Consider the following 15,520-nt stretch of genomic DNA (forward strand, 5'->3'; position numbering starts at 1 on the left):
ACTGCATGCATTGATTACATGTGCACACACACACAGTGCTAGTGTAGCCCAGAGAGATGCCAGCTGTGTAGCCGTTTAAAAAAGGCGGCAGTCGCATTTTGGGGTTTTGGGGCTTGTATAATCTTGATCAATATTGCAGACCTTACAGGGCATATGTCAAGATGTTGCACAATCTGTAAAATAAAACTATTAATATAATGACTAATGACATTTTAGAGTTTTTCATCCCTGTTTTGGGGTTTTAAATAAATATAGTCAGACTGATTCAGAGGCGGCGCTAGATCTTACTGATTTCTATTTGTTTCAACTGGTTTTCAAATCCATTGACATGCATGGGCTCGATCTGCTGGTTTGTAAAGGTTTCAATGGTAATTGACTTAAGATTTTTATACCCATGTTCAAACCATTAGAATCTACTGGTTTCTATCAGATTCTAGTGGTCTTCGAAACCATTAGGCTCTACTGGTTTTGTAAAGGTGTCTAATGGTTTGACTTAAGATTTGTGCATCCATGTTCAAACCATTAGATCTTACTGGTTTTTATTGGTTTCTACTGGTCTTCAAACCATTACAGTCTACTGGTTTGTTAAGGTTTCTAATGGTTTGACTTAGGGTTTTTACACCAATGTTAAAACCATTAGATTCTTCTGGTTTCTATCGGACTCTGTGGTCTGCAAAACCATTAGGCTCTACTGGTTTTGTAAAGGTGTCTAATGGTTTGGCTTAGGATTTTTACACCCATGTTAAAACCATTAGATTCTTCTGGTTTCTATCGGATTCTAGTGGTCTTCAAAACCATTAGGCTCTACTGGTTTGTTAAGGTTTCTAATGGTTTGACTTAGGATTTTTACACCCATGTTAAAACCATTAGATTCTTCTGGTTTCTATCGGATTCTAGTGGTCTTCAAAACCATTAGGCTCTACTGGTTTGTTAAGGTTTCTAATGGTTTGACTTAGGATTTTTACACCCATGTTAAAACCATTAGATTCTTCTGGTTTCTATCGGATTCTAGTGGTCTTCAAAACCATTTGGCTCTACTGGTTTGTTAAGGTTTCTAATGGTTTGACTTAGGATTTTACACCCATGTTAAAACCATTAGATCCTACTGGTTTCTATCGGATTCTAGTGGTCTTCCAAACCATTAGGCTCTACTGGTTTTGTAAAGGTGTCTAATGGTTTGACTTATAAATTTGTGCATCCATGTTCAAACCATTAGATCTTACTGGTTTCTATTGGTTTCTTCTGGTCTTCAAACCATTAGGCTCTACTGGTTTGTTAAGGTTTCTAATGGTTTGACTTAGGATTTTTACACACATGTTAAAACCATTAGATCCTACTGGTTTCTATCGGATTCTAGTGGTCTTCAAAACCATTAGGCTCTACTGGTTTGTAAAGGTGTCTAATGGTTTGACTTAAGATTTGTGCATCCATGTTCAAACCATTAGATCTTACTGGTTTCTACTGGTCTTTAAACCATGACAGTCTACTGGTTTGTAAAGGTTTATACTGGTTTTACTTCACAGTTCCGCCTGATCACCATTAGACTCTAATGGTTTCTTGAAAACCAGTAAAACCATTAGAACGTCTCTACTGGTTTCTACTGGTTTCTAAAGGAATTTCGACCTGGGCAGCGAGTAAATTGTGCCGAGTAAGACAAGCTGAGTAACAAAATGAGCAATTCAGTACTCAAGCTGGAGTAAGAAATCAATTTTGGTGGTACTCGTCATCCGAGTAATTTGTTACCTTCGATAAAGAGTAAATCAATGACTCAACATTGAGTAAGAACTTCGTTTGTGTTAATTTTGAGTAAACTACGGTTGGGTATTACAAGCCCTGGTATTAGCTGTCTCGTGCATGCATGTGCGCGTGCAGAAAGAAGCAAAAGAACTGAGATAGATCTGACACATTGGGAAGAAATTCTGAGCTCATGGATCGAGCTTGGAAGAGCTCCAACCGACATTTCTAGGTAAGAAATCCTTATGATAATATTAAAAGAGCTACCATGTGATATTTAGTCAAGTCTCAAGAACACTGTGTTGATCAAGATTGTGAAATTATTGTTGTCACTGTCGATGACATTAATTTGATTGTGAACTTAGCAATTCTCTAAGAGCGAGCGTGCATGCATTAATTTAGTGACCGGTAATAGCTAGCCTATTTTATTGTATTTGTATTAAACACGTATTGGCCTGGGGTAGGCCTATTGATGCAGATGGTTCTAAGGACAATTGCCCCTGGGCAATCGGCCAATTACCAGCGGGACAATTACCCCCCCCCCCCCAGAAAATAACCCCCTGAAGACAACCACCCCAGACAATTACCCCTAGAAAATTATCCCCTAGGACTCGGAGTAGAACAACTTCCCCCCGAAAAAGACAATCTTCTTTTATCAAAACCAATTAGTTCTTATCATCCTATCGAAACTTAAAGGCACACTGTCCTACTTGTAGCTACTTGCTCCCTCTATACAGAAAACTTCCCAAATCGGTGCCTGTCGGTCCCCCATGATCCTCTTTTTCTTATGTTAAATGAGAGCTGAGTTAATGAGATAGCCACCTGTCACAGTGACCTCGATGGCTCGCTGTGTGGTCTAATCCCTTCTAGCTGCAGTAGTAACGCCTACCTTTAATGCACATAAATTAACCTCTACCTTGTTAATTCCTACCATGTTAACTACATATCAAAATGTTATCATTTTATGAAGGAACTGGCTTGGACTTTTTTCTGGCCTCCTTTAGAGGAAGGAGCCAACTGTTTTTGTTGGTGCTTTGAGGAACACCAAAGAAGCCAGGACAGTGTTATATAGTCCTCGAGAGAAGCGCCTATTCATGCTCTTCATTGACAGCAGCAGTTGACTACTGCTACAAGATGTTTTAAGTACTACAGCTGGATTGCCCTGCCCATGCAGCTGTCATATGGGACTTCTTTGATCGTCTCATTTATGGAATTCGTACCAAGGACTTTATTAAACCATGGACCCTGGTACAGATGGACTAATAATGAGAGTCTTTCTTTGATCACATCATTACCACCGCCACCTGATAATGTGTATGTTGATGAGGACATTTATTTGAGGCGACAATGATTATTATGTAATCACGCATCATCACAGACAAAATAACTTTTACATTTCTTCAGATTCTTTTCGCTAGGCCAGGGCCCACAGTGTAGTTTCAGGATAAGTATCGTGATTTAAGACCAGTTAGAGGAGCAGTGAACCCCATATTATGACAATTTGTGTGATATTAGATTGATTATTAAAGAAGTGGACACTGCATGGTGGACATACATCTGGACTTGGAAATGGATAGGATAAGTTTTAAAATGAAGTTTAAAATTATTGTGTTACAGCCAAATTTACAGATTTCTCTTATTGTAAACTACTTCTAATTTTCTATTGAAGATGTAAAGTAACGTTGTTTTAAAATTGAAATTTTTAAACTACATACTTTTTAATATCATGTATGATGAGAGAACTCTGAGTTTTCACTGTGATTCAAACTGATTTTGGAAATTAAAGTCCACAAATTATGTTACTGAATTTAAAATGTCGTGGACTTTATAATATTATTTGCATAGTGTGGGAGTGAAGAACTTCACATCAATGCTAAATTTAGAAATCAGGAAAAATTATGGTTTATATTCTCTTTTGACAAATAATGGTTACTTAAAAGCTGTTAAAAAATGCGATATTAATCAGCGGTTTAGTTAAACCCTTAGTCAAACAGTTACAACCCTAGTTGAATCCACCTTTGTTTTAATCAGTATTGAGTAAAAACATGTACTTAATAACTTAGAACATGTTTTTACTCAATATTGATTAAGCAACTAAGCGTAACCCAGAAACCATCATACTCAATATTTGAGCAAAAAATTGCTCAAACAATTTGAGTCAAAACATGTACTCGTTAATTGAGTAAAATTTGGCTCAACTCATGAGCAGTTTCTTACTCGACATGAGTTGATTACGTTTCTACCCCGATGCTGAGTAAAAAAGGGAACCGCTCAACAAAGGAGTAAATATTGAGTAAAGGTTGACTCATTCAAACTGAGTAGAGATTTAGTCTTTTATTGAGTAATATTTTTACTCAACAGATGAGTAGATATGTTACTCAACACATGCTGAGTAAAGTTTACTCAAAAGTTGGGTGGTTCCCTTTTGACTACTCAAATTGAGCAGTTTTTTTTTAGAGTGTAGGAAGAAAAAGGATTTAGAGTTGAGAACGGTACAACGAATCGCCTTCTTTCTCAAATAATTTAATGAAACTTCAAAGCTTCCGCGCTTCGCGCGGGAAGAAGGGGGGGGGGGGAGAGGGGGAAACTGATTTCAGACAAGGATTAAGAGTCGAGAATGGTACAACGAATCGTCTTATTTCTTTAATAATTTAATGAAACGTCAAAAGAAACCGAATTTAGACAAGGATTAAGAGTCGAGAACTGTACAACGAATCGTCTTCTTTCTTTAATAATTTAATGAAACGTCAAAGCTTCTGCGCTACGCGTGGAGGAAGGGGAACTTGATTCAAACAAGGATTAAGAGTCGAGAACGGAACAACGAATCCTCTTCTTTCTCAAATAGTTTAATGAAACGTCAAAATAAAATCCTGGCTACGCGCTTGAGAGGATAATAACCCAGGTAGCAAGCTCATGTCGGACCCACATGGTTCCCATATTCTCTGAAATGTTATCTTTATTGAGGGTGACTTGAAAAAGTTAATAACTTGGAAGGGAGGGGTGCAACCTGCCACACGCTTCTACCTCTTGGTTGCTTTGATCCATTGCCGAAAATATTTTGGCACCTATCATCCCCCCCCCCCCCAACCACAACCAACGAGTACAAATCGACACCCCTGCCCACAGAGAACGACATATGTGAATGGGACCTTGGCTTTTAACACAATACATACGTTTGCAAGTGGGTGGATCTTTAGACTTTCACAACCTAAGAAACTGCCATGCCATTTCACTGGTTTGAAACAAATTGTAACCAAACTCCAGGATAGAAGTCCGAGTCGCATTCTCTACCTCCATCCCAAAGCCCTCAAAGATAGGTTTTTATAATTGGATCAATTTCACAAATGGTCCCAAGTTTTAATTTAAAAAAAGAAAGATATTAGATCAAAATGTTGCACTCATTATATAAAATCACGTTTTCTCACGAAGATTAATGCAATGTTTTCAAAATTTGGTAACATAAAACAAAAAAGGGATACCCACATGTTGTGTCCGGACAGGTTAAAACAGCAATTTGAAGAAGTTTACAGGTAATATTGTCATCCGATGCATATGATTTTCATTCCGATGATATACGGTCATTTACAGGGTCTCCGATATTAAAGCCCTACTTCACTACTTATAGCTACTTGCGCCCTCTATATAGCAAACAATGCCTTATCGGTGACCGTTGGTCGATCCCCCATGGTCTCCCTTTTCAACAGTTGATTTGATGAGATAACCACATGTCAGGGACCATGCAGGGAGGTCTAATCCCTCCTGGCCAAACTAGTGCAGATAGGCTTTATAGTCTGGTATTATAGGTTAGGTGACTATATAATAAACTCATTCGCATGTATATAATCTACTCACCTTGGCATCCTGGCATATTTTCCCAATTACAACTATTTTCCCCCACTTCGTCTGGACCGCCATCTGCTTCCTCGAAATCCACACTGGATTTGCAGGTGATTCGACCTGTATTACCGACATGCTCGAAACCATCATTACATGTGACTGTAGCTTCACTGCCGATCAAAAGAGATGGAGAGATCATGCGACCGTTTTCAATGTTTTCTTCAGAACAACTCCTTTCTGCCATATAAAAGAGAAAACATCAAATTGTAACTAGACCTAGTACATTGCTACATGGACATGGTTATTTCATATATTATGTATAACGCATGTATCAATATGCACACTGTTGCTCATATATTTTTTTTTACCCCAATTTATGGAATTATTTTGATAATGATTTATTCCTAATAGATCTATATAATAGTATACATTCTCACATGTTATTGAACAATAATTTGCCAGTGTTTGTTTTGCGTGACTGTTAAAGTATGTGTATGCTCTATGCTTATCAACTAGGGGACCTACGCCCTTAAGTCATAAATGACAGTAATGAGGATTAATACCCCACAAATGGGCACTAAGTTATATGGCACATCGACACGGTTTTGATGCTGGGGCCTCACAGCTACGAGCCCATTGCTTGGCCACATGATTGAACCATGACTGTACGCAGCGGGGGCTAGGGTAGGGGGCAGTTCCCATAAATAAAAACACACAAAGAAAATGCAATAAATTTTCGATAATTCATTGAATCTCCCCCCGGTCCCCAACAGAAACAAAAATTCTGTGTGCCCATACCTTGAGCCATAATGCATGGTCGTACAGAGGATTTGTTTATGTTGGGGGCCGGGGTAAAATGCAATGAAAATTTGTTGCATTTTTTTTGTGGGAACTGCCCCCTACCCTAGCCCCCGCTGCGTACAGTCATGGTTCAGTAACAAAGCAATGGCCTCGTAACTGTGAGGCCCCAGCATCAAAACCGTGTCGATGTGCCATATAACTTAGTGCCCATTTGTGCTATTTTAGTGCCCTTTTGTGGGGCATTAATCCTCATTACTGTCATTTATGACTTAAGGGCGTAGTCCCCTAGTTGATAATCATAGTAGAATACACATGCTTACCAGGCACGTAAAACAAACACTGGCAAATTATTATTCAATAAATATACTGTATACTATTATACTATTATCTAGATCTATTAGGAATAAATCATTGTCAAAATAATTCCGTAAATTGGGGTAAAAAAAAAAATTCTAACTATATGAGCGACAGTGTACATGAACATATATATATATATATACACGCAGTAGCGCACGTAGGATCTGCCAGCCGCTGAATAAGCGGGGGGGGGGGGGTAAGAGGACATGCATATTTTTTTGTTTGGTCCCAAAATTTGAAAATTTGCCGGGTCGACATTTCGTTCTGTTTTTGTTTTGTTTTGTTTGTTTTTTTTTTTTTTTTTGGGGGGGGGGGGGGTAAGGTCAACTTTCTTACGTCACCCATTCTGATAACTAAAATCTTTTGCTTGTAAATATACAGGATAGGGGTTAATTAACAATCAAAGAAACCAGACTTTCAAATTGAAAACCCCCCGGAATGATATTAGGACGGCATTTGTTCCCTCTTGAAACGCCGAACATACCCCGGTGTGTGCAGCTGAATATACAATGGCGTCTTATTTTGTTTACAAGCGACAGATTCCTTTATTTTTGTATCGCTGCATTTGTCATCAAAGTAAAACCATGAGCGGAGTTTAGAGTGAAGCAATAGATTGTACATTTAGCCTGACGGTAGTGAAGTAAGAGAAAGAACTCAAGAGAAGATGAAAACACAGGCACTGGAAATGTGTGAGAAGTCATGGGGCATCGTCTGCTTGTGCAAGTCATGTCCATACTGTGATCTCACACATCTCAGCAGCGTTCGAAGAGCTCTTCAGGCGCTATGCCTGGGGTGTATTTAAGCGTTTTGTAATTTATAATAATCCTTACTTCGAATGTGTCCAAGCATTGAATTTTTATAACCTTGTCGAATCAAAGTTTCAACTTTGCAATAATGAAAATAAAGTTAGTTTTTAAAATCAATGAATATCTACTTTAACACATCCTAACTGATCTAAACCAACGATTCCAGGTACAACCTATTGTATTCTCTTTGAAAGTATCTTAGATAGAATTTTATAATCTACGTTTAGCAACGAAATCGGTCTGTAATTCTTAATAAGCTCCAGATCTTTGCCATCTGTATGTATCAAAGTAATAACTGCTTACCTTTGAGAGGCTGATAATTCCCCTTGTTTGAAGAGCTTCATTAAAAGAAATAGAACTCCAATTACTGGCCCAAAATTTCTGATAAAATTCTACACATTTCCTGGAGATTTGTTAAGTTGTATATCTTTTAGTATTTCTATGGCACATTCCCTTTCTACGATCGTTTCATAACTTTCGTTCAGACAGAAAATTGTCTGTCGATAAATATTTAATTGAAAGACCAAATACACTGAAAATGATTCAGCTTTTTAATTCCACTAATACACAAACACGTTTAGACTTAGTAAAATGCTGTTGACAAATAATGCTTTGTTCTCATTAATTTAATTATGTGCACAAAACATTTTATGAGTTCAATATTATTAAACTTTGTGTTTCTCTTTTTTGTGTTTTATCAAATTATTAAATTGATATCAAGGATATTTTCAGTAATTCTATAAATTCAGATATCCGTTTATTGGTGCCAGTAACTTGTTGTTATTATTATTATCGTTTTGTTTTTTAATTATTAGTAGTATTACTATTATTATAATTAGAAATAATATTGTTATTACTATTATTATAGCTATTACCATTATCATCATAATGTTTTCCACTATTGTCGATAGTGTTATTTTTATTGATTAAAGGGAAAGTTGAGTTCTTGTTTCAGACCGCAAATACCTTCAAAGTGCATGGTTATTGCTCTTATTCTTATTTATGACATTCCTAGTACTCTTTAAGGAACTGAAATTGCTAGGACGGTAATTTTAGACCCCCAAATTTGTGAAATTGAGCCAATACGATCATACCATTTCAGCTCCACTTAAAAAAAAAACCGTGACCGTTAATTATTCAGTTAGTTAATAATCATAATAATTGGGCCGGCTGGCTGTGCGTATTATAACCAACATGAAAAAGCCAACAAAAAGCCAACATCGGCATCGGCTGGAATAAAATGTATAAGGCTCTATCTCGTTTTTTCAACTGCTGGTTCAAATTATCAAATATGTGTGGGGCACCCCACGTATTAGAAATCTTTATATCTATGGATATTTCAGCCGTCTCTGAACCGATTTTGATCAAACAAAGATGATTTTGTCATTTAATTTGTATGTTCTTTCAAATTTAACTCTCAGTTTTTCATTATCTCACAAAAATTATTTTGTGTAGCGCCCTCTGCAACAAAACTCAACTATTAATTCGATTTGAATTGTATATTGTACAATGTTAAATTGACAAATTCAAACTGATTGTAAACTTCCCCAATACCCCAATGTGGGTGACATGAAAATAAATTGTCATTGTCATTGCTCTAATCTCAAACCTGGCCATGGGTTATGTAAATGTTAATTAGGCCTATTGGGCCAAACACAAAAAGTGGAATGTTGTCTCGAAAGGGTTTACTCACCAACGACGGTCAGGAGATACTCGTAGGGGCAACATGCACCGCCTTCACCACAGGCCTCGCATTTAATATCGCATTCGCCGGGCGTGACCTTCAGTATTTTTCCTTCAGTGTAGGCACCACAGTTGAGCGATATGACCTTACCAGTGGTTTCCGTCCATTTGCTTAGCTGGACCTCTTTGAATGGATCGTCGGTAATTAAGTAGTAGACCTCGTTCTCATGCGTAATGACGGGACACTCCGCTGCGTAAAATAAGAAGTGAAATTTGGTTACTTTTTGGCGTACCCTTTGTATTTTTTGTTTTGTTTTAGTAAGATCTCGAAGTCAATGTCTTTCTTCCAGAAAGAGGGGTCATGGTTTTGTGGATACGTCAGGGACTGTGGATCACACGTTTGGTTCGCGGTTCGAGCCTATAGTCTGCAGGCACAAACCCTGGTCAGGCGTAAAATTTCCATTAATATAGTTGGATCTAATTAATGTTAACTTATGCATATTCACTTTTTACATAATAGCAGTGAAGGGATGTTCCGCTTTCTTTGTCAGTCATATTCATAGTGTCTGATTTTTAATGACATCTGCAGCCGAAATTTGTGCGCCTATCTCCTAAACCGTCCCCTTGGGGTACCGGTGCACGGTGCCATCAGCCGCCGGAGAGTCTACTCTATATCAAATTGGCTATGCTCCGCCCGATGTCCACCTCCGTGTCGACGTCCAGAGCGAGTTGCGGCTTGATATTTACTCACAAATTTGGCCCCCTCCCCCCGGCCCCCCACTCAGAGGTCGGAATGACCGCATGCGTGTTGCCAAAATGTCCGGTAAAGGGGTACTTTTCGGGCGACAAAGTCCGGCCCGAGAATTGTAAAAAAAAAGGGGTGTATTTGAATTTTCACCCGGAGATTTCTTTAAAAAGGGGGTGTTTTTCTTTTTTTCTCTCATCTCTTTGGACTCCTGAGAAATTATTCCGAATTTAGGGGGGTTCATTGAGCATTTTTCCTGATTTAGGGGAGTCTCCAAAGCAGGAAAAGCCCGCGAAATGCCCGCGAAAGGGGGGTTCGGAAATATTGGCAGTCCTCAGATAGGGGGTGCTTTCAAAAAGAGGGAACGAGCATTATAAGCGTACCCTAAATAACATTGAGTGGGGGGGGGGGCGGGCCCCTCCTTCGCTGCCTTTTGGACCCGCCCCTGCCCCACCCGCGCGCTCTAGAATTCCGCGGATTTCCGCGGGTCCAGCTAGTAGGAACTATATTTTTGTAATGTTTTGGCGTCTTAGGGCATCTGGGCTAAAGCCAGGGTAATATAAATACTTTATAGACCCCTTGAGCATTCGGCTTCTGCGAATGGATACGTGTGCGATTTGAGTGTAGCTATATACTATACTCCCTTCACACAAGACATTATTTCGATCTCGCAATACATGAATAGCTGCGCCATCAAGTCTGTTTAAAAAGATATTGGCACACTATTTAATCGTATTGTGAGTTTCAAGTTAGAAATATATATGCATTTTTCTTTCCAAGTTAGTTGAACTGTTTTTTTAAATAGTTTATTTTATATTTTTCCCGTATCGAAATTAACCTTATTTCCAGAATTTCCTCAAATTTATTCCAAGTAACCAGCCGCAAGCATATCAGTTACTCCTTTACACAAGGTGTGCATGGGGAGTGGCAAATGTTGAAAAAAGGTCTTGCCGTAAGCCTAGTTATGCCAGGTTGGTATTCAAACCCTAATTTGTGATGGTGCTGTGGTCCAGTGGATACGTTGCAGAACTGTGAAGGGCAAGATACGACATTAAAGGTATTATGTCCCATTTGCAGTCCAAAAATTGAAAAATTTGAATTGAAAGATAAAACTTATTGAGAACTTCCTTCAAAACGAAAAGGCTTGAAAATGTCTTTTTTTTGTGGGAAAATAACGACCATTAGTAATTGTTGAATCGATTTAGTAGATATTCTGATTTTGTTACCCCTATACTAAATGGTCGTATGTTTTGACCTGCGCAAAGATTTAATCAGTTTAATTTTGGCCATTACAAGAAGTGGGTTATTGATATATAGACAAATGTTTATGTACACTATACAGTTCATTTTATGTATATGTAATTACCAAAGAAAAAAAGAAGTCGGTCAGTCACTCAATAGTGTTTGACAATAAAGTCCAGAAAGTAAACGGGTTTCCTTGCATATTTTAAATACCAGATTACCGCTAATGTTTACATTTCACAAATAGGACAAACGTGACGTATAATTCATAATTCCTGCAAAGTTCTGCAGAATTTGATGATGGCTGCAAAAGGGATACAGTACCTTTAAAATTCCTATTGCAGCAGCTAATGTCCTCTGGCAATACATTAATCTACATTTCCCACACTCCACCCAGTAAAAAAGATAGAGTTTACCTCGCAGGAACTTATCATTAAAACACACTATATATACAAAATGGTAATTAAGATGCAAACTAAAATTAATATCTAAACATTGAAGCCGAATCAAACACCTTCGTTGAACATAAATCAAAATACAATCGTATTAACAACAATAAAACTCAGGAAAAAATGATTTTCTTCGATTCACACTGAGACTCTTCCATACTGAAGGCCTATATCCCATGTATTCAAAGATTCAAATTGCAGTATTGTTAAATAATCTTATTTTATTATAAAATTAACAATTAATCCGGAATATTGTTTCAAAAGAACGAAAAGACATTTTGTACAATTTAATCATCCTATGTTGATTTCATCGCACAGGCAGTTCTTACCAATTTAAGACAGGAAATAATATTCTTATCAACTATAATTGATTTTGTGGATGTGAACCAAGTTTTATTTTCGGCATTCTATTCTGTACTTTTGATAGTCTACCAGGTATTCCTCAAGAGATGACCATGCCCAATTGCAATAATCCAAGAGTGCTGGGCAGACTAATGGAACAACGTAACATTTTCAAAAAGCTCATTTGGTAATACAGGTTAACATATCGTCTCAAGAGCCTGATTCGTTAAGAGACCTTTTTATCAAGCATTACGCCAACGTATTTTAATATCTCAACTCTTTCAATCTGATTATCATAGAGAATTAATTATACGTCACAAAATGTTCGAAGTCTGTGACGTGTACATAATAACATAATCGATAATCGATAATCGATTTAAGTGTCAGCTTTGAAGAAAAATGTAATATTTGTAGTCCGCGTTGCATATAATTTTGTAAATAATGTGCATTTTGCCCCTTGTGATCCATAAGTCCGCTGACTTGGTCAATATATTACAGATATCACTCCGCACAACGTATTCACAAACATCCACGCACACAAATACACCCACACAAATCAAATTAGCAGAGAAAATCAGGACATTTGTAAATCATGTGCATTTTGCCCCTTGTGATCCACAAGTCCGCTGACTTGGGCAATATAAATATAAATGAGTTTAACATAATGATACAAAGTTATTAGGCGCGGAATCTCCCTATTAGCCCTCGTAATAACTTTAACATATCATATACAAAACTTCATTTTCTGCTGAAAACACACACAACATTTGTCATACAATATTGTTTATAATTACTCAATATCATGGTACTTACGAATAATAAGATTTGCGTTCGTGCCCACGAACAGGGCTGCCAACATCAGCCCAATCACACGCCACATGCTGGCTTTGGTCCTGAACTTCTGCGTAGAACTTGTAGAATAAAATCGTCTTCGTTTTGCGGCTGGTCTCGTCCAATAGTTAGGATGGAAGTGATGACTGGGTCTTAAGCAGTATACAATATCAAGGGATCCGAGAAGCAGAGAGAACGCAAAGGGTGTAACCATTCTCTTTCTAGTGGGACAGGTGCAGCCAATAGCAGTAAGTATACCAGGAAAGGGCGTAACACTTACACCATAATTTCTAGCTATATCGAAAAAGCACGCACTAAATAGACAAAGGTGTTGCAAAATTGTGAATATATGACAGCTTTATCCAATAAAAACAAGCATTACAATCAACTCCATATTTGGTAGCACTTTGAGTGATGTAAGCGTCAGAAAGAGTGCTTCAGAAATCTGTATCGGTTTAATTTTGATTATTAACATCCGTAAGAGACAATGATAAAAATAAAACACTTTCATTTACATATTTTCAGCTTTGTCCAATAAAAGCATTCATGCCGTACGAAAGGGCGCTACCTTCATTTGCATATTAGTCTAGTACAGCCAGTATATTTTAGGTAGTAATGACGTCTTTGATTGTATTTACATAATGTAAAATGATGCAAGAGGGGTTTAGGGAGTTTGGAGTCTCTCTTTTCCATCTCTTCTTCGCCCTGGGTTGCGCTCATGCTGGGAGCAACACCACGCATGAAGGGGTGATATGGGGACTATGTCTTTTCATCCATTCCCCAGTCTGTGTAGGACTCAATCCCTTTCTGTCTTCGGGAGACTTCAATCTAGATCATGTCAAATAATGCCTCAAAACATATCTATTTGGGCAAGTGTGAAAAATACTCTTTTCATTGGAGGGGCCTGTGCTTTTGAATGTTCTTTAATCAGAAATATGTCACCATATAAACGGAGTAAATTATCAGTACCATCATCATCATCATCATTATCATCATCATCATCATCATCATCATCATTATCTTCATCAACATCATCCCCCCCCCCCTCTTTAAAATTGTCTTCTCTTTTCATTTTCGCCATGATACGCATACCAGAAAATAAAATAACGACATAACCGGATAGCACTAAATTAATATTTTAAAAAACCGGCGAGAATTCTACCTTATAACATTTTTTAAAACTGAAATCTTACCGATAGAGCTAACTATTGATTAACAATCTTTATCATTTCTCATCATACACTGTTGCTCATAAAGGTGGAATATTTTTTTTTATTCCAATTTATGGAATTATTTTAAAAATAATTTAAAAATAATAGATCTTAATAATAGTATACATTCTCAGATTTTATTGAATAATAATTTGCCAATGTGTGTTTTGCGTGACTGCTTAAGCATGTGTATGCTACTATGCTTATCAACTAGGGGACCTATGCCCTTAACTCATAAATGACAGTAATGAGGATTAATGCCCCACAGAAGGGCACTAATATAGCACATCGACACGGTTTTGATCCTGGGGCCTCACAATAACGAGGCCATTGTTTTGTCACTGAACCATGACTGTACGCAGCGTGGGCTAGGGTAGGGAGCAGTTTCCATAAATTTAAAAAAACCCTGAAAATGCAATAAATTTTCAATAATTTATTGCATTTAACCCCGGTGCCTAACATAAACAAAAATTCTGTGTGCCCATGCCTTGAGCCATAATGCATGGCCGTCCAGAGGTTTTTTTTATGTTGGGGACAAAACAATGGCCTCGTAACTGTGAGGCCCCAGGATGAAAACCGTGTCGATGTGCTTTATTAGTGCCCTTTTGTGGGGCATTAATCCTCATTACTGTTATTTATGACTTGAGAGCGTAGGTCCCCTAGTTAATAAGCATAGTAGCATACACATGCTTTAGCAGTTCCGCAAAACACACATTGGCAAGTTATTATTCATTAAAATCTGAGAATATATACTATTATCTATATCTATTATTTTTAAATAATTTTTAAAATAATTCCATAAATTGGGGTAAATCTAAAATATTCCACCTTCATGAGCGACAGTGTATCTATATGCTACATCTTATATATTTGATATCAAAGCATGGATATTCAATATGATATGATATCATAACCGGGCACGGTGGCTCAGTGGTTAGAGCGCCCGCCTCATGAACGGGAGGTCGTGGGTTCGAACCCCGGCCGAGTCATACCAAAGACTTATAACAATGGGACCTTCTGCCTTCTAGCTAGGCGCTCAGCATATTAGATTAGAGAAGGGTAGTAATAACATTATGTTATGCAGGGCCCGCTGGAAGAACAGTTTCATAACTGAAGTGGCTACCCTGGTTAAATAAACGTTATTATTATTATTATTATTATTATTATTTATCATAATCTACCCATATCATATAGTAATATCATTTCTCCACATTCGCAATTTATTCCGAAAAGTGATGACAGCAACTAAAAGTATCTAGGAAATCAATGCACATGTATTTCCCTGGCGTTGGATTTCTGTTTCGTCTTCGATATTCTTTCTTTCTTTCAAAATATTCTTTCAACCTGAAATTCCTGCCAAATTCAAAACCATCTTATTTTATGAAATCGCAAAGATTTGTAATTCAATTTTTTTTAATCAGCATTAATATGCTCTCTTAAAGTAGGTCGGATAGAAATTGTATAATGAAAAAATATGCATCA

The 15,520-nt window shown here is 37.5% G+C and overlaps 1 non-coding gene across 1 annotated transcript; it reads left to right on the forward strand.

Moving 5' to 3' along the window:
• The first annotated feature begins 14,954 nt into the window (after window positions 1–14,954).
• On the forward strand, window positions 14,955–15,027 carry TRNAM-CAU. Its single transcript has one exon. It is a non-coding gene; the product is annotated as a tRNA-Met (tRNA).
• Window positions 15,028–15,520: the final 493 nt, after the last annotated feature.

Source organism: Strongylocentrotus purpuratus, unplaced genomic scaffold, assembly GCF_000002235.5.
Source record: "Strongylocentrotus purpuratus isolate Spur 01 unplaced genomic scaffold, Spur_5.0 spur5_scaffold_20, whole genome shotgun sequence".
Taxonomy (NCBI): domain Eukaryota; kingdom Metazoa; phylum Echinodermata; class Echinoidea; order Camarodonta; family Strongylocentrotidae; genus Strongylocentrotus; species Strongylocentrotus purpuratus.